Source organism: Leucopleurus acutus (assembly GCF_964270905.1).
Source record: "Leucopleurus acutus genome assembly, chromosome: 20".
Taxonomy (NCBI): Eukaryota; Metazoa; Chordata; class Mammalia; order Artiodactyla; family Delphinidae; genus Leucopleurus; species Leucopleurus acutus.
Window position 1 is genome coordinate 48,969,804 of NC_139162.1, and position 19,101 is coordinate 48,988,904.

Here is a 19,101-nt window from a genome sequence, read left to right on the forward strand (position 1 = left end):
TCAAAAGATATTTTGCAATTATCAAGGGCTATGGTGCAGGTCAGAATGTAAAACACGGGTGACAGAATTCAACTCCAAAGACATCAGAAAAAAATGGAGGCTGAGGGAAGCATAGGCAAGTTTTATGGCACCAGTAGGTGTCCTTTGTTATCAAACAAACAAAACTCAGTGAACATTGACTTTGGCTTGCACCATTTTGCTGGAAAATTACTTTAATGTTTAGGGAATTTGAGGCTCCAGAAGAGTTGAAGATGGGTATGTTTGGGTGGAAATGGCTTGTCCCTTAGTTATGAAAGCTCAGATTATCAGCAGGCAACAGATCTTCATATCCTGGTGAGAAGTATACTCCCTGAGGACCGGTGGTCCAACGGGGTTGAAGTAATAACATGCACTCTCCTAACACTTGGCAGTACGTTAATTCTCTTTCAGCATCCGGGGGAGGGGGGAAAAACAGTAAAAGAGGATTCTTTTCATAACATGAACATTATCCTCAAACATAATAATTCTTTGTGTTTTTCTGTCTCTCCACACTGGGGTGGATTACCCAGAAGGATAAGCACTTCGCTGTGTACACAGCATTACCCTCACTGCCTGTAACACTCCTAGCAAATAGTAGTTGCTCAATAAGCACATAATGAATAGATCACAGCTTGAGTCACTCTCATTCACAGAACTGAAAGTGCATATATGTGTTGAGTTATTTTTCATGGGAAAGGAATTGGTGATGGCAGTTTTACTGCAATGTTGAAAGGCTGTATGAGAGGTAGGGCTACACTCAGATATCACCTGCTGATGAGAAAAGCAAAGGTCACAAGAATCTTGTGGATTGTGTCTTTTTAATTTTGAAAATAAATGGTGTAGTTTTTCTTGTATAAAATCTTACCTGTAACCCCACTCTATGCCCAATTTATAAAAAAATTAAAAATAAAAGGCCACACTGATGATTGCGTGGCAGCAGGATCTGGGGCAGTTCACCGACTGCAGGGTAACACTTTACGGCATGTCTATGAGTACTCATCTCAGTAGTACTTTAAAAAATAAAACGCCAACCAACTATACTCCAATAAAAAATTAATTTAAAAAATGCCTAGTGATGTCTTTGGTTTCTCAAAAGCAAAGCTTTCAATTACTATATTAATATTTTATAGAAAAATGAAATGAAGGGACACAGTATATGAGGCATGTCAAATAAAGTAAATAGCTTTACTTTCCTTTTGGCAAATGTGTCTTTCAAGGAATTGGTCTATTTCATCTAGGCTGTCAAATTTGTGGGCACAGAGTTTGTTCATAGTATTCCTTTTTTATTCTTTTAATGCCCACAGGTTCTGTAGTCATGTTCCCTCTTTCATTTCTGATATTAGTAATTTGCATTTCTGTGATATTAGTAATTTGTGTCTCTTTTTCTTAATTACCCTACCTAAGAAGCTTATCCATTTTAGGCATCTTTTCAAAGAACCAGCTTTTGGTTTCATTGATTTTCTCTACTGATTTCTTATTTCCAATTCTTATTCTTGTCTTCTACTTACTTTGCTTCTGCTTACAATTTGCTTTTCTTTTTCTAGTTTCCTAAGGTGGAAGCTTAGATGATTGATTTTAGACCTTTCTTCTTTTCTAATACATATATTCAATGCTATAAATTTTCCTCTAAGCAGTGCTTTTTTGCTGCAGCCCACAAATTTTGGTAGGTTGTGTTTTCATTTTCATGTAGTTCAAAATACCTTAAAATTTCTCTTGAGATTTCTTCTTTGACCCATGTGTTATTTGGAAGTATATTGTTTAATCTCCATTTGAGGTTCTCCAGTTATTTGATTTATTGACTTCTAGTTTAATTCCATTGCAGTCTGAGAGCAGGCACTGCATAATTTCTATTCTTTTAAATTTGTTAAGGTGTGTTTTTTGATTCAGAATATGGTCTATCTTGGTGAATGTTCCATGTGAGCTTGAGAAGAAGAGTTCTTTCTAATCAAGTACATTAACAATGGCTACAACATCCAACTCTATGCCACAAAGCTATCACTTTAGAAGCCATTTTAACTCAGTCTACAGGGAAAAATATACTCCGTACCTTGTTTTATTGTGCTTTGCTTTATTGTGCTTCACAGGTAGAGTTTCTTACAAATTGAAGGCAACCCTATGTTGAGCAAGCCTACTGGCACTATTTTTCCAATAGAATTTGCTCATTTCATGTCTCTGCGTTACAGTTTGGTAATTCTCACAATATTTCAAACTTTTTCATTATTATATTTGTCATGGTTATCTGTGATCTTTGATGTTACTACTATGACTCACTGAAGGTTCAGATGATGGTTAGCATTTTTTAGCAATAAAGTATTTTTTAGTTAAGGTATGTGAATTTTTTTTAGCATAATGCTACTGCACACTTAGTAAACTACAGTATAGTATAAACATGACTTTTATATGCACTAGGAAACCAAAAAATTTGTGACTTGCTTTATATGCAATATTTGCTTTATTGCAGTGCTTTGGAACTGAACCTGCAATATCTCCGAGATCTGCCTGTTTGAAAACAAGAACAGGGTTATGTGGGGTGGAGACAGAAGAAGTGAAATGCAGAAAACGAAGACTATTCTAGCATAAAATGGCCAGCCTATCACAGCCTGAGATCAGATGTCACCACTGTAAATGATCAAAAAAGTAATCTAAAAATTATAAGAAAAAAGTAATTAAACATATGTATAATTTAAAAAACAGATGGGTCATATTTTATTAACATGCTATTTTACCCATATGTACTTTATGTCTGCAGTTAGTTAATGCAAATGTAGTAAGTTTTCTATTAAAAAGGAAATTCTGGCAAGGAATTGTAATGCTAGATCAACATGATTGGCATGTGTAAGACATCATAAGGTATTTATGAAAGGTTGCATTAAAACTTAAGATTTAGTTAAGGTTAACATATAGGTTAAGTTACGACTTCAAAAACTCTTAACCCAGTGATGTTTGATATTCTAATTAAGCCATAAAGGAATTAAAATTAACAAAGGAAATAGCTGAGAACAGCTACGTGAGAACTACTGACAGGAATGTATTCAGATCTAGCTGGAACCAGCAAACTACCAAGGAAAGAGAAGAAAAAGCAAGATAATTTGCAGGAAACACCTTATTACTTGAAAGAAGGAGATTACTAAAAGCAAGTATCTCCTGGTTAATGAAGTAGATGGTTTTGCTATAATTAGAGATGACACTGGAAATGAAAAACAGGAATAATCTGCTATGGGGAAAAAAAAAAAGCCCAGAAGCCCTTGGTTTATACAGCAATGATGCTTGCCTGGCTCTACGGACCAGAAACTTCCCTTTCCATCCCTGCTGGGAGTTTCAGATCGCATCAGTGGCAGTCAGCAGCATTAAGGTATAGTGTTGGTAAAGGATCACCTTTCAGAGCCCCTGGGGATCATGAAGCCTCATGTCAGCAACAGGTGCAGGTGGCTCTAAAAGGTTGTGGACTCTGCACCTCTGATCAAATTAATCAGGCAATTCCATGAAACAGATTTTACTTATGTGGACTGACAAGCTGATTTTATGTAAACATGGACTACAAATCATCTTTTTCACTCCAAGTAAAATTATTTTTCTTATCACTTTCCAATAGAAGACAAAATTTAATCACTGGCAGAGAAGGCTGAAAACAGATTATGGAATATTACTGGATGTATTTGGAATGAATAGCCTATAACAGCACAAGAACACTAACGGTGGGAAACCATTAGTGAGGCTTAAGATCAATTGAATAGATTGTGACATGCAATTTTAAAAAGGACAGAAAATATCACAGTTGCACTGCATGTCAGGGTATCAGTGCATAAATGCTTGTTTCAGACTTGCAGATATGTATACACACCTAGGTCTGTACTGGGTTACATTACATACTGAAGGCCATGGCCAAAAAAGTATGAAAACCACTGGTGTAAATAGTTGAGGAAGGTATAAAGTTTGTAATGAAACAATTGTAAGGCTCAAATGCAAAGTTCAAATACGGAAACTTGGAAAAATATCAATAGGTAGGTTTGTACCTCTTAGTTTCATGCCTACATGGACTGAAGTTTCAAAATACTGGGAACAAATTACCACTTGAGATATATTCTTTCTTTCCCTCAGGATGTATGAAACCTGACAGTACAACTTTTTTCAGGTTATAATGGTCACCAGTTGAAAATTATACACTAGATCTTTAGGGGGATGAAGGCTTGAAAACTGTCTAAAATCTACATTAACATTTGTTTATTTAATGGCTAACGTGTACAAAATAAAGATGAAGAAATATATACTTATTTTTGAATAGGGAATGAAAAGAAAGACAGGGGCTGGTCTTCCTAACTCTTGTTTTTCTCACCTTGAATCTTCCTTGCCTGGCCTGAAAAAAAAACTAGGAAATTTATGCAGATGATGACTTTGGGAGAGATGGATGGGTTGAGACTTGGAACATCTTGCAAGGAGATGGACAGTTAAGAAGCCATTATTGGGACTTCCCTGGTGGCGCAGTGCTTAGGGATCCGCCTGCCAATGCAGGGCACATGGTTCGAGCCCTGGTCCAGGAAGATCTCACATGTTGCGGAGCAACAAAGGCCGTGTGCCACAACTACTGAGCCTGCGCTCTAGAGCCTGTGAGCCACAACTACTGAGCCCACATGCCACTACTCCCATGTACCTAGAGCCCACTCACTGCAATGAAGAGTAGCCCCCACTCACAACTAAAGAAAGCCCATGCGCAGCAACGAAGACCCAATACAGCCAAAAAAAAAAAGAAGCCATTATTTATTGACATCATTCCCTTTCCTAGTGGAAACTGAGATAGTTCTTCTGCTAACAGAGTGGTTGTAAGACTATCATTTTAAAAATATTTCTTTGCCCACATCAATTAAATCAGCTCCTAGAGGCTGCAGGAAAGTCAATGGGGATGATTATGTCTCTCTTGGTTACAACTCCAAAGTTAAAGCTCAGTAAGGGGACTTTCCTGGTGGTCCAGTGGTAAAGAATCCACCTTCCAATGCAGGGGACGTGGGTTCGATCCCAGTCAGGGACCTAAGATCCCACATGCCGTGGGGCAACTATGCCTGTGAGCCACAACTACTGAGCTCACATGAGAGAACCCGCCTCAATGAGAGAACCCGCGTGCAGTAAGCTATGGAGCCGTACTCTGGAGCCCACGCACCCTGGAGCCCGCACGCCACAACTAGAGAGAAAACCCACACACTACAACCAGAGGGAAGCCTGAGCACTGCGACGAAGAGACTGCGCCATAATGAAAATATCCCGCATGCTTCAACAAAGATCCCATGTGCCTCAACTAAGACCCGACGCAGCCAAAAAACAACAGCTCAGTAGGATGGTTTTTCTATTTGAATCTCTTGAGTCACCAGGTAATTTATTCCACAGAAATAAAATCACTAGTACCCAACGACATTTGGATTGGGGTTTTTATTGTTGTACTTTCTATATTAGTAGTAAAAAAAACAAGGGAGACGGCAGAGAAATGAATGCCCATCAATTAAAAAATGGGTAAATGATGCATGTTATAGCCACATATTGGATTATGTAGTGGTGATTATTTTTAAAAAGAGATAATCTCAGACTGGGAGGGATTTCTTGCTCAAGGTACCATGAAGGAGAAAAATTAGTATATTAAAAATAAGAATGTACATTTTCAAAATTTTGCATTAATATAAGGTATATACATGTTAGTACATGTAAAAAATTAAATAAAAAGATATTTTAAAATATGACATTACATTCCTACTGATGCTATCAGGCAGGGGGACTGGCACACTATGGTCCTAGCCCTGTTTTTGTGTAGCTTAAGAACAAGAATAGATGTTACATTTTTTTAAATGGCCAGCAAAGCCTAAAATATTCACTATCTGGACCTTTAGAGAAAAACTTTGCTGACCCCTGCTCTAGAGAGTATATTGCCTGTATGACTCTGAATGTTAACTGAGATGGAAACAAAAAATTATAGAAGAGAAGTAATTTGTTTTGAAATTTTCAATTGACTTTCCTTCTCACCCAGGAGCATCCTTGGCTACACAGGTGTGACCATGGCTTCTGAAACCAGGGTCTGAGGACTCAAAAACATTACTAAAATGTTTGGACTCGCATATATGTCCAACTTGGAAGTACCACTTCAAAAAGAAAATTACAGGCCAATATCTCTGATGAACATAATGTAAAAATCCTAAACAAAATATTAGCAAACTGAATTCAACAACACATTAAAAGGGTCATACACCAAAATCAAATGGGATTTATTGTAGGGATGCAAGGATGGTTTGACATCTGCAAATCAGTAAGTGTGATACACCACATTAACAAAATGAAGGATAAAAATCATTTTATCCTTCATCAAAAGCAAAAATAAACAAGTGGGGCTACAGTCAAACTAAGAAGCTTCTGCACAGCTAAGAAAACCAACAATAAAATGAAAAGGCAAACTACTGAATGGGAGAAAAATATGTGCAAATCATATATTTGATAAGGGGTTATATCCAAAATATAGAAAGAACTCATACAATTCAATAGTAAAAACCAAATGATCTGATTAATAAAATGGGCAGAAGACCAGAATAGACATTTTCCCAAAGAAGACATACAGATGGCCAACAGGTTCATAAAAAGATGCTCCACAACATTAATCATCAGGGAAATGCAAATCAAATCCACAATGAGATTATCACCTCCCACCTGTTAGGATGTCTGTTATCAAAAAGACAAGAGATAACAAATGGTGGCAAGGATGTGGAGGAGAGGGAGCCCTTGTACACTACTGGTGGGAATGGAAGTTGCTGCAGCCACTATGGAAATCAGTATGGAGGGTCCTCAAAAAATTAAAAATAGAACTATCATATGATTCAGCAATTCTACTTCTGTGTATTTATGTGAAGAAAACGAAAACAGTAACTCGAAAAGATATATGGGGCTTCCCTGGTGGCACAGTGATTAAGAATCCACCTGCCGGGCTTCCCTGGTGGTGCAGTGGCTGAGAGTCCGCCTGCCGATGCAGGGGACACGGGTTCGTGCCCCAGTCTGGGAGGATCCCACATGCCGCGGAGCGGCTGGGCCCGTGGGCCGTGGCCGCTGGGCCTGCGCGTCTGGAGCCTGTGCTCTGCAACGGGAGAGGCCACAACAGTGAGAAGCCCGTGTACCACAAAAAAAAAAAAAAAAAAAAATCCGCCTGCCAATGCAGGGGACGTGGGTTCGAGCCCTGGTCCGGGATGATTCCACATGCCGTAGAGCAACTAAGCCCGTGCGCCACAACTACCGAGCCTGTGCTCTAGAGCCCACGAGCCACAACTACTGAGCTCACGTGCCACAACTACTGAAGCTCACGTGCCTACAGCCCATGCTCTGCAACAAACAGAAGCCACCGCAATGAGAAGCCCATACACCACAACGAAGAGTAACCCCCGCTCACCACAACTAGAGAAAGCCCGTGCACGGCAACAAAGACCCAACGCAGCCCAAAATAAATAAATAAAAATAAATAAATTCATACAAAAAAAGAAAAAGTATATGCACCCCCATGTACACTGCAGCATTATTTACACTAGTCAAGATAAGGAAACAATCTAAGTGTCCACTGATGGATGAATGGATAAAGAAAATTCAGCCATAAATAAAAATGAAATCTTGCCATTTGCAACAATACAGGTAGACCTTGAGGTATTTGAAGACAAATGCCGCTCGATTTCTCTTATATGTGGAACTTAAAGTCACCACCCCCCGCCCCGCAACAAACACACAAAACCAACCAAGCTCACAGATACAGAGAACAGACTGTTGGTTGCAAGACGCAGCGGTTGGGGAATGGGAAAAATAGGTGAACTGTTTTTTTTTTTAATTTAAGTAAATTGAATAAAATTTTTTTAAAAAACCGTAACTAGGTCAAGAGACTGTTTAGGTGTTAGGGGATGCAACGGTGAGAAGAGAGGACAGAATGGGAAGATAAAGAGCTGGGCATCTGAATGAGGAAGTTAATGCAAGAGTGTCTCACTTGAAATTGCTGCATGGGAAGGGTCAATTATAATGTTGGCATTGATCTTTTTTTTTGCGTTACGCGGGCCTCTCACTGTTGTGGCCTCTCCCGTTGCGGAGCACAGGCTCCGGATGCGCAGGCTCAGCGGCCATGGCTCACGGGCCCAGCCGCTCCGCGGCATGTGGGATCTTCCTGGACCGGGGCATGAACCCGTGTCCCCTGCATCGGCAGGTGGACTCTCAACCGCTGCGCCACCAGGGAAGCCCGGCATTGATCATTTTTGATATCTCCTTTAGCTGACTGGCTATTCATCTTTTAGGAATAATGGCTACCTATCCATGAATACTCGAGGACACCTAAACAGAATTAGGACAGGCATTCATCAGTTGACAAACAATATTCTGGAGTATCCCTCCATCACACTGATTTATTCTGTACCTATTAGCTGCCTCAAGGAGGACCGAAGACAGTGAAAGACCACACGTGCATTAACCGATTCACTCAGTCACGGCACAGAGCAAAGTAAGCCAAGTAACCTGAAGCAGAAGCAGAATTCTGACAGGTCTGATGGGCAGCAATGGGCCAGTGCAGCTGGGACAGGATGAATGAGCTAGAATATGGAAAGCTAGAGGGGTTGACGGGACAGACACCTCAGGGCCTGACATTTTCTGACTCATGTTTCAGGAGGGGCTCTCTGGCTTCTGGGTCACTGCTGGATGGTTCTCACCTGAACACCCTTCTCTCTGGGTCTCCGTCTCCATCATCAAAAGCTCTTCTTCTCTCTCCAGCTGGAATATAAGCTCCGGTTTGAAGGACTGATTCCCTGCAAAAAGGCGAGGACAGCAAAAGTTTTAAATTTTGACCAAGTCCCACTTGTGTGTTTTTTTTCTTTTTTTCTTTTCTGAATCATGTTTTGGGGATCATATCTAAGACCTCTTTGCCTAACCCAAGGTCATGAAGATTTTCTCCTGTGTTTCTTTCTAAAATTTACATTTTACATTATGTCTCTTATCCATTATGAGTTAATTTTTTGGTAGATGTGAGGCATGCAAATGTATGCACACAGAAGTCCAAATGCTTCAGCACCATCTGTTGAAAAGATGATACTTTCTCCACTGAATGGCCTTGGCACCTGTAGTACATCTAAAATAGTCTCAGAATTGCTTATTCCATATCAAAGCAATAAACAAATCCACTAAAAAGTGTTCAGGATTGCAAGTCATTCTCCCATCCCCCTCCCGCTGTACCTAAAACTAAGGGTATAGAGTTATACACTGTGTTCCTTAGCTACTTCCATGAATTCTTTCTTTTCTCTGTTCATTGTGGTTAAGGTATTAATTTCAAATACAATTCATTTTTCTTTTAGATTATCATCCCTTTGCCTTCTTATTTGATTTACTTTTCAGAACATGTTGAACCAACATATTTTCAAAAGTCCAAACTAGACAAAAAGGTGTATTCAGACAAGTGTAACTCTCTCAAACATCCCTTCCACACTATTACCTTCCACCCACTTATAAGAAACTAACTTCATGATTTCCTGATTAATCCTTCCTGTGTTTCTTCTTATAAAGGTCGGCAGATATTCATATATTTACTTATTTTCCCTTCCTTCTTACACAAACTAGTATACTATTAATGCTCTTTTGCACTTTGTTATCTTTAGGGAAAATTCCTACAAGTGAACTGGGAAAAGATAACTCCATAGTTCTGTTAGATATTGTCAAATTCCTCTCCTTAGGGGTGGTATCGAGTTGCACTCCTACTTTCAATGCATGAAAGTGTTTTATTCCCCACAGCTTTGCCCCCAAAATACAGTGTTATGTTTTTGAATTTTTGCTAATCTCATGGATGAAAAACGGTGTTTCAGTATAGTCTCTCTTATTTTGAATGAAACTGAATAGCTATTCATATGTATACATATTTATATCAATATGTGTGCATGTATATGTGTATGTATATGAATATACACACACACAGACACACCCCTACCTCCTAGCTCTAAACCCTGAGACCAGGAAACAAAGAAACCACAGTGGCAAGGACAGTCCCTAGCATCCAGACCTTGGTGTTAAATACCATTCCCCAATAAATGAAATATATGATTCCAGAGCTGGGGCAAAGTACAGGATGAGCCTGGGACAGCATCCTATGCTCCCAAATAAGACAGTGCTCAAAAAAAGGCTGGGGGCATATTACAAGGGCAAGGAGTCAGCTTAAAGGGGTCAAATTTGGAACAACTTTAGCAAGATAATTATTACAGTAATAAATTACAAATCATTTTTATAAGAGAATTCACAAGTCCCTACAAATAATAAATAAATAAATGGTTAAGAGAGAGGGGCTCTTGCTTTCTGTAGAATGCCAAGTGCTCACTGCTACGTGTGAAGGAAGCACGAAGTCAGAAAATCATCATTTGGTAACTATCGTGGTAAAGACTGGATACGGCAAGAATCATCAATGGATGCTAAGTCTATAGGGAAATGTTTGTGTGGTCTTAAAAAGTGTTGCCTTGTGACTGCAAGAGGAAACAAAGCAGTAATCTTACAGTGGAGAAATTGGACATCTTGACAGGGTGATGAAAATTAGCATCACTAATGAGGGACAGATGGTGTGTCTCTAGATGTGATACCCTCAAAAGGACACACCACTACCAACTGCAGAGGTCCAGCCAGAATGGATCATCTGAATCTAATTATGAGGAAATACTAGGAATGCTCTATTAAAAATGGGGGGAGGGAGTAGCAGTATTCCTTAAAAAGTCACAGTCTTAAAAGGCAAAGCAATGCTGTGAAAATGCTCCATATTAAAGGAGGCTAAAGGAACACTGACAGCTAGACTAGACCCTAGGTTGGATCTTGCCCTGGAGAGAGAAAAATATGCTTTAAGTTATATAATTGGCTCCACTGATAAAATTAGGGTATAAATGATAGATTGGATAAAAGGACTATATCTGCACTGGGGATATGTAAGAGAATATTCCTATTTCTACCAAATATACTGTTCAGTGAAGTATTAACCTTGCCCAAAGAGAGGTCTGGCTTTTGCCCTCAGCTCTTGGGAGATGATCTCTAAGCACTGGCCATGTACTGCCTAATAAGAGTGTCTTTTTTTACCTGGAGGCCCTGGGCCGCACCAGAGAGTTTAACAATGTGATTTATGGCGGGGCCTTTAGGCCATGTGTATCAGCTTGATTTCCGGGAGTGAGGGGGCGGATGGAAACCAAAGTCAGCCACGTAGGTGCCCAACCACATCTATGTGACCAAGCCGCAATCAAAGCTCTGGACACCAAGGTTTGTGTGAGCCCCCCTGGTGGGCAACACTCCGCATGTACGGTCACCTGTCACCGATGGGGAGACTGAACGCCGTCCACGACTCCACTGGGAGAGGACAGCTGGGAGTTTGTGCTGGAAACTCCCCTGGACTCTGCCCCAGGCATCTCTTCTCTCGGCTGATTTTATCCTGTATCCTTTCCATGTAATAAAGTGTAGCTGTGAGCATAACAGCTTTCAGTGACTTCTGAGAGTTCTAGCAAATTACTGAGGCTCAGGGGATCCCCCGAGCTTGCAACTGGTGTCAGAGTAAGGGGAGTCTTGGGATTCCTGAACTCTGCACATATACCGAAGTATTTAGAGATAATAGGGCCATGGTGTACGTAAATTACCCTCAAATGGTTCAGAAAAAAATTAGGTATATACATATGTTTTCATACATATACATAAATATTTATAGAGGGAGAAAGAACACGCACATAAATGATAAAATTTAAATGGGGTAAAATGTTACTATAGGTGAATCTAGGTAAAAGCTGTATGGGTGTTCTTGTTCTATACTTTTACTTTTGCAAATTTTCTGTAAGTCTGAAGTTATTTACAAATACGTTGTTAAAGCAAACAACAAAATACCTGTGAAAAATCACATGTATAAACAACTACAGTGGGAATTCCCTGGTGGTCCAGTGGTTAGGACTCGGTGCTTTCACTGACGAAGGCCTAGGTTCAATCGCTGGTCAGGGAACTAAGATCCCGCAAGCCGTGTGGTGTGGTGCCCCCCCACACCAAAAAAAAACAAAAACAACTACAGTTACTGGAACCCTGAAAGACAAAGAAGCTGGAGCAACTCACTAAACTGATTTTATGACAAACCAGTGGGGCAGCACCACAAGCTGCCCATTTATAGTTCAAAGGACAGATTGCTTTCCTGGACAGAAACATCAGAAACATCTTGTCTCTGCTGCACAGGGATTATTAGGACTCCCAGGTACCCAAGCTCAAAGAATGATTTTAGGAGTCCCAGAACTTCAAGCAACTGCGCACACAAAGACACCCCAGGAGGCTGACACTGCGTCACAGAGGGCGCCCGTCCTCACCCACTGAGAGCAGGTTCCGGAAGTTCTCCAGCATCACGTCTCGGTACAGCTTCCTCTGGGCAGAGTCCAGCAGCCCCAGCTCCCCCTCGGTGAAGACCACGGCCACGTCCTTGAAGGACACTGGCTCCTACAATACCAAACACACACAGACTATGTTTATGGAAGAGGGGCAGCACTGAGAAAGTGTCAAGAATGGGAAGCTGTTCTGGATTCCGAGGGACTGAGTCAAATTTCAGTAGCTGCCTGCTGTTTGCTTTTCACACTGCCAATTCCATCCACCAGAAGGGCTGCAGGAAAAGAAATCCTTGCACTTTAAATTGCTGCCTTTTGTTAGTACTCCTATAGGTAAGTCTCTGGAACTCTGGTGCATCGCATGGGCTGCTAGAAAAGCTTTAGTTCCAACAGCGTGTGATGGAGTCTGTTTTCCCTATTTTATACGCTTACACCACTTATTTAATGTGCTGATCTTACAGGGCACGAGTCACCCTTACTGTTCGAGTATGTAGCTCCTCCTCTGTGCCCCATCTAGATGTGCAGCATTTATGGGCGCAGCTCTGGAGCCTGAATGCCTGTGTTCACATCAGGATGCTCTGCTGTGGGACCTTGGACTTGGTCCTCATCCTCTCTTCATTTGCAGGTTGATAACTGTACCTTAGGGTACTGGTAATAAGACGAGTGACTATAGGTCGAGCACTTAGGACCAGTGACTTGTACATAGTAAGTATCCAATAAATGATAACTATTATTGTGATGACGATGATGATGATGATGATGATGACGACGACGATTTCTGGCATCCCACTTCAGGGCTGCATAGTAATTCAAGAAATTGATGACTGAGAATATAGTGAACTGATCCAAATAATGCATGCTTAGTTTTAGATTACTTATTATAAACAATGTTGCAAAAAAAATCTTTCCATATAGACCTTAGTCCCTGGAACTCTGCTGGTTATCTCCTTAAAATAAATTACAAAAAGTAGAAATGGTAATGTTGAAGAATAACAAACTTTAAAGTTTTGAAACCATAATGGCAGATGTTTCCTCCAAAAAGATTTTTCTTAACTTATTCTGCTTCCAAGAAAGTATAAATCCCTAAACCTCTATACCCTGGCCAACAATGGACATGGATATTAAAAAAAAAAATCTTTGACAATCTCATAAGTCAATTTGGAAAGTAAAAACTAGTTATCTCAAAAAATTTTCACGGAACTTCCCTGGCGGTCCAGTGGTTAAGAATCCGCGCTTCCACTGCAAGGGGCACAGGTTCGATCCCTGGTCAGGGAAATAAGATCCCACCCGGTGCGGCAAAAAAAATTTTTTTCACAAAGTTGATTAGTAATGAAGATCATTCTCTTTTCATAGGTTTGCTGGTCATCTCTATTTCTTGTTTTGTAATAACATTCATTCATTTGGGGATAGTAAGGCCTTTTCTTCCATGTATGTTATAAAGATTTTTCTTTCTACCTTGCTATTTGTCTTTTAATTTTTTGCTATAGGGAAATTTAAAATTTCTATATGAAGACTTGCTCAACAGTGTATTTGTTCTGGCTGGAGCTCTGAACGTCACAACTTCAAGTCTTGGTCTCTGAATGAGAACTCTGGTTTGTTTTTTGTCTGTGTGTTTGGGTTTTTTTTTTTTGCCCCTCTTTCCACCCAAATGGTACACCTGATACTCTTAATCCAGAGGCAAAGGCTTTGGAGTTGGCCAGATACTTGCCTACAGTAGGAACTTGAACAGGTCTTCAACTTACATGAACCTCTTATCTTCATGTTGACAGTGAAGATGATTCCAAGCCCCTCTTAGAGCAGTGAATAGCACGACAGATGGATGGAAAGTGCCTGTGTGTCTTATAGTATGACTAAAATTTTAAAAGTAAGTACCTGTAATGCTCTAATAAATTAATTCATGAATGGTGTGACACACAGGCACACAGACACAGACACACACAAAGAAAGCTTTCAGGTCCTGGAAAGAAAGAATCTAGCTCTTTTTGAACGAAAACAGCCAACACTATTTTTTTCTGAGTTCAGCCTCAGTATGACCCTGTTAGACAAAACCATCCTTTAAGTAGTCTTTTTATAAATGTACCACTTAAGAAAAAAAAATTTTTTTTAAGTTTTGAGTCCCTAGAACATAAGGACAAATAGTATCAGAATTCTCTCAGAACTGCTTTCTGAGTAAAGATTAGATGTAGAGAAACTGATACTGTTGTGTAAAACTGTGGGAATCCTCATGAATTTAAAAGCTTGTGAATGACGAATAGTTAGAAAAAATGGGGGAGAGTGTATAACAGTTCATTGAAATAATATTAGATGACAAAAATTAAGAGCTATAATTTTAAGTGAAAAAAATTCAAAATTGTATCTATTATTACAAGTATAGTTATGAATGCACATGAAAAATGAGCATGGAAAACACAGGTGATTTGTAAGCAGGGTAATAACGTGTGGGCCCCATTTTAAAAATTCCTATTCTCTTTCACACCATTAGTTGTGAAATACAATGATAATAAAAACTGAAAAGGGAAATTAAAAAAAAATGAAACAAAAGAGCACGGCACACAAATGGTATTAAATGTCCGCTGTCATTCTTTACGCTTGGCAAGGAAGAGAAAAAATGTGTCCACTTACTGAGAAATGAAATACCTGTTAAGTGACGAAAATAAAAATCCAACTCACCTGGAACTTGATCATCTTCTCCGTTTCCTGGGGAAAGGCAGAGACCTGAAGAGGCACAAAAGGTAAAAAGAAAGAAGCCATGAGAGAGGGGGAAATGCATCTCTGTGCAAATCAGAAAAAGGTGTCCCTCCTCCCAGGCACACACACCTTCACAAGCAGGGTGTGGGCTGGGGTCCAGCTGCCACTAGGCTATCCTGGCAGGATGCCCACGAGCATGGGACAGCCTGCACCGCCATACCTGGCAGTTCTCACACACCTCGACGTTCCCCAGGTACTCATTCTGATCCTGGGAAATGTGGGAAAGGAGAGACAGTTAAGTGGGAGAGGAGAGGTACTGGTTAGAAGTGGCCTCTGGGGACAATTCGTTTTCAAAACCTCACACTGCTATAAAATTGCTGTATATTGGCACTGCTATATATTTTTAATCATGGTTAAATTAATTAACCTCTCTAGGTTTCATTTCTGCCAGCTGCAGCATTGGGATCGTAATAGTACCAACACTGTAAGACTGCTGTTAGGATTATGTGCTGAGTAGTGGAAAACTGTTGTAACTATACCAATGTTTTCTATTATCTTGTAGCTGCAGAGAAGCAGATACTATTCTACATCGTAAAACTGTCCTTGCAGATGGGGTTGAAAGAAATCTGCGTGGCAGAGATTACGGCTTTTCACTTAATAAGTTGCTGCCCTGATAAGAACATTTGTTTAGACACTGAGCCCACCCTTCTGAAAAGTTTAGTGGCTGGTGAATATTCCTCCTGAAGCGGGAGGAGGCTCAACTGGTATTGATACTTCCCTCTTCCCACATGGATATAATAAAGATTAAAGAAGCCCGTGATGCTACTATATCTGTATAAAGCATTGGCTCACTGCTTGACCCTTGGGAGGATTTGGAGAACAAGAGTGTAATTTCTTGGGTTCTTCCTCAAGGTTATTTACTGTCCTCAATAGTTATTTACTGTTATTTATCCTATTTACTATTCCCAAGCAACTTCAAAGTCATCTGTGGAAGAAGAACTCAAAAAAGGGCTAATCATGGGCTTTGTAGCCACAAACTATCTCTGTGGAATGCTGTTCTTTTTGTTCTTTTTACAACCTTTCATATGTATTGGGTTGGCCAAAAAGTGCCTTTGGTTTCTAAGTAAAAAATAAAAGACACATTTTTCATTTTCACCAAGAACTTTATTGAACAATGTATTCACCCTTTTGTTCCACTACCTTCTACCATTTTTCAGGCAACTTCATATTCCATCTTCCCAAAACTTTTTACCTTTCTGAGCAAAAAACTGTCCCAGGTGCCTTTTACAGTCTTCCAGGGAATTGGAATTTTTTCTATTAATAGAATTTTGTAAAGACTGAAATAAATGGAAATCTGAAGGTGCAATGTCTGGTGAATACGGCAAATGAATCAGAACTTCCCAGCCAAGCTGTGACAGTTTTTGCCTGGTTATCAAAGAAACATGTGGTCTTGCATTATCCTGATGGAAGATTTTGCATTTTCTGTTGACTAATTCTGGACACTTTTCGTCGAGTGCTGCTTTCAGTTGGTCTAATTGGGAGCAGGACTTGTTGGAACTAGTTGTTTGGTTTTCCGTAAGGAGCTTATAATTGAGGGCTCCCTTCCAATCCCACCATATATACAACATCACCTTCCTTGGATGAAGACCGGCCTTTGGTGTGGTTGGTGGTGGTTTATTTCACTTGCTCCACAATCTCCTCCATTCCACATTATTGTACAGTATCCATTTTTCATTGCCTGTCACAATTTGTTTTAAAAACGGAACGTTTTCATTACCTTTAAGTAGAGAATCGCATGCAGAAATATGGTCAAGAAGGTTTTTTTCACTTAACTTACATGGAAGCCAAACATCAAAGCGATGAACATAACCAAGCTGGAGCAAGTGATTTTCAACGCTTGATTTGGATATTTTGAGTATGTCGGCGATCTCTCGCGTGGTGTAACGTTGATTGTTCTCAATTAATGTCTCGATTTGATTGCTATCAACTTCAACCAGTCTACCCAACTGGGGAGCCTCGTCCAGCAAGAAATCTCCAGCATGAAACTTCGCAAACCACTTATGACACATTCAATCAGTCACAGCACCTTCTCCATACAGTGCAAAAATCTTTTTTCACGTTTCAGTTACGTTTTTACTTTTCTTGAAATAATAAGGCATAATATGCCAAAGATGTTGCTTTCTTTTCCTTCCATCTTCAATATTAAAATGGCTACACAAAAATTCATAAGTCTTTTTTTAAATGCACACTGATATGACAGCTGTTACATACAATCTAACAAAATTGTTTTGAATGAAGTTAAAGACAACTAAGGGCTACTAGAGCCATCTAAAGGAAAAAGCCGAATGAACCTTTTGGCCAACCCAATAAGAACCATTCTTAGCTGGGGAGGAAAAGGGGATTTACAAAAATAAGCCATGGGCAGTAGTTTGCCCACCTCCATCCTTGACCCTGTTAGCTTTTAACACTCAGCTGCTCCAGGATACCTTTTAACAGGTTTGGCTGCAGCCTTATTAATTCCTAAAACTTTGCCAGTCTAATAAAAGCAGGGCTTTGGCCAAGAGCCCAGGCTATAGAATCAGGCCACCAAGCTTCAATCTTGATTCTGCCACTTACTGGCAAAGTAAACTTTTACAAGTTAATTAACCTCTTGATGCCTCTGTTTCTTCATCTGTAAAATGGAAATAAAAATAGGGTTATTATGAAGAACAGATGAGTTAATGCACCAAAGCATTAGAAAGCCAGTGAGGTTCATAATAAACACCTAATAAATGTTAGCTATTATTTGTATCATCCTCATTATCACCATGAAGTATACAGAAGCCACACATTAGCCTTGGTTTGTTTCTAACTATATTTACTTTAGGTAGTAATTATCAATAGGTGTATATTACCCTTGGAATATTCTGAAAAAGCTGGTGGCTTCGGCATCCCACCAAAACTTACTGAGATAAAGGACAGGGAATAGTTATACTGTTTATTCTCCCACATGCATTTTCAGAAAATTTGAACACAATCTCACATAGCTGAAGGTTCCTATTTTCTGCTGCCTGTTGGAAAACTACACCAACCCCAAACAGATACTGAATAACTCTTTTCTGCTAATCCCTATACTTGGCAATAAACACAATGAGAAATTGACCTAGTCCCTGCTACATAGAAACCTGCAACTGAGTGGGAGAAACAGATCAGAAACAAGAGCAGAAACTCCAGTGAACTCAGACAGGTCAACAGAAATTGCTAAAACTGAAGCTTATGCAAGTAATGTGCACTCTGTTGTATTGATAGCATGTTCTAGAAATGTCAGCAAGGTCAAGTTGGTTAATGGTATTGTTCAGCTAGGAATAATCAGTTTTGTATTCTCAATGAGTTTCAGTCTGCTTGTATTGATTACTGAGAAGAGTGTTGAAATCTCCATATTTAATTGTGGATTTCTCTACCTCTTCTTTCAGTTCTGTCAGATTTTCTTCATGTAGTTTGAAGCTCTGTTGTTTTCTGGGTACACATCTAGGATTGTTATGTCTACGTGGTGAATTGACGCTTGGTGTAATGTCCCTACTTCTCCCTGGTAATAGTCCTTGTTCTGAAGTCTATTTTGTCTGATATTAATACAGTCACTCCAGCCTTTTTTGATTGATGTTTCCATGGTACTTTTTTTTTTTTTTTTTTTTTTTTTTTTTGCGGTACGCGGGCCTCTCACTGTTGTGGCCTCTCCCGTTGCGGAGCACAGGCTCCGGACGCGCAGGCTCAGCGGCCATGGCTCACGGGCCCAGCGGCTCCGCGGCACGTGGGATCTTCCCGGACCGGGGCTCGAACCCGCGTCCCCTGCATCGGCAGGCGGACTCTCAACCACTGCGCCACGAGGGAAGCCCGGTACTTTTTTTTTTTTTTAATCCTTTTAACATATCTATACCCTTATAGCTAAAGTGGGGCTCCTTTAGACAGCATATACTCAGTTTTTGTTCTTTATCCAATCTTAACAATCTTTTAAAATTAGCATATTTAGGTCATTAGCATTTCATGTAATTTTTAATATGGTCAGATT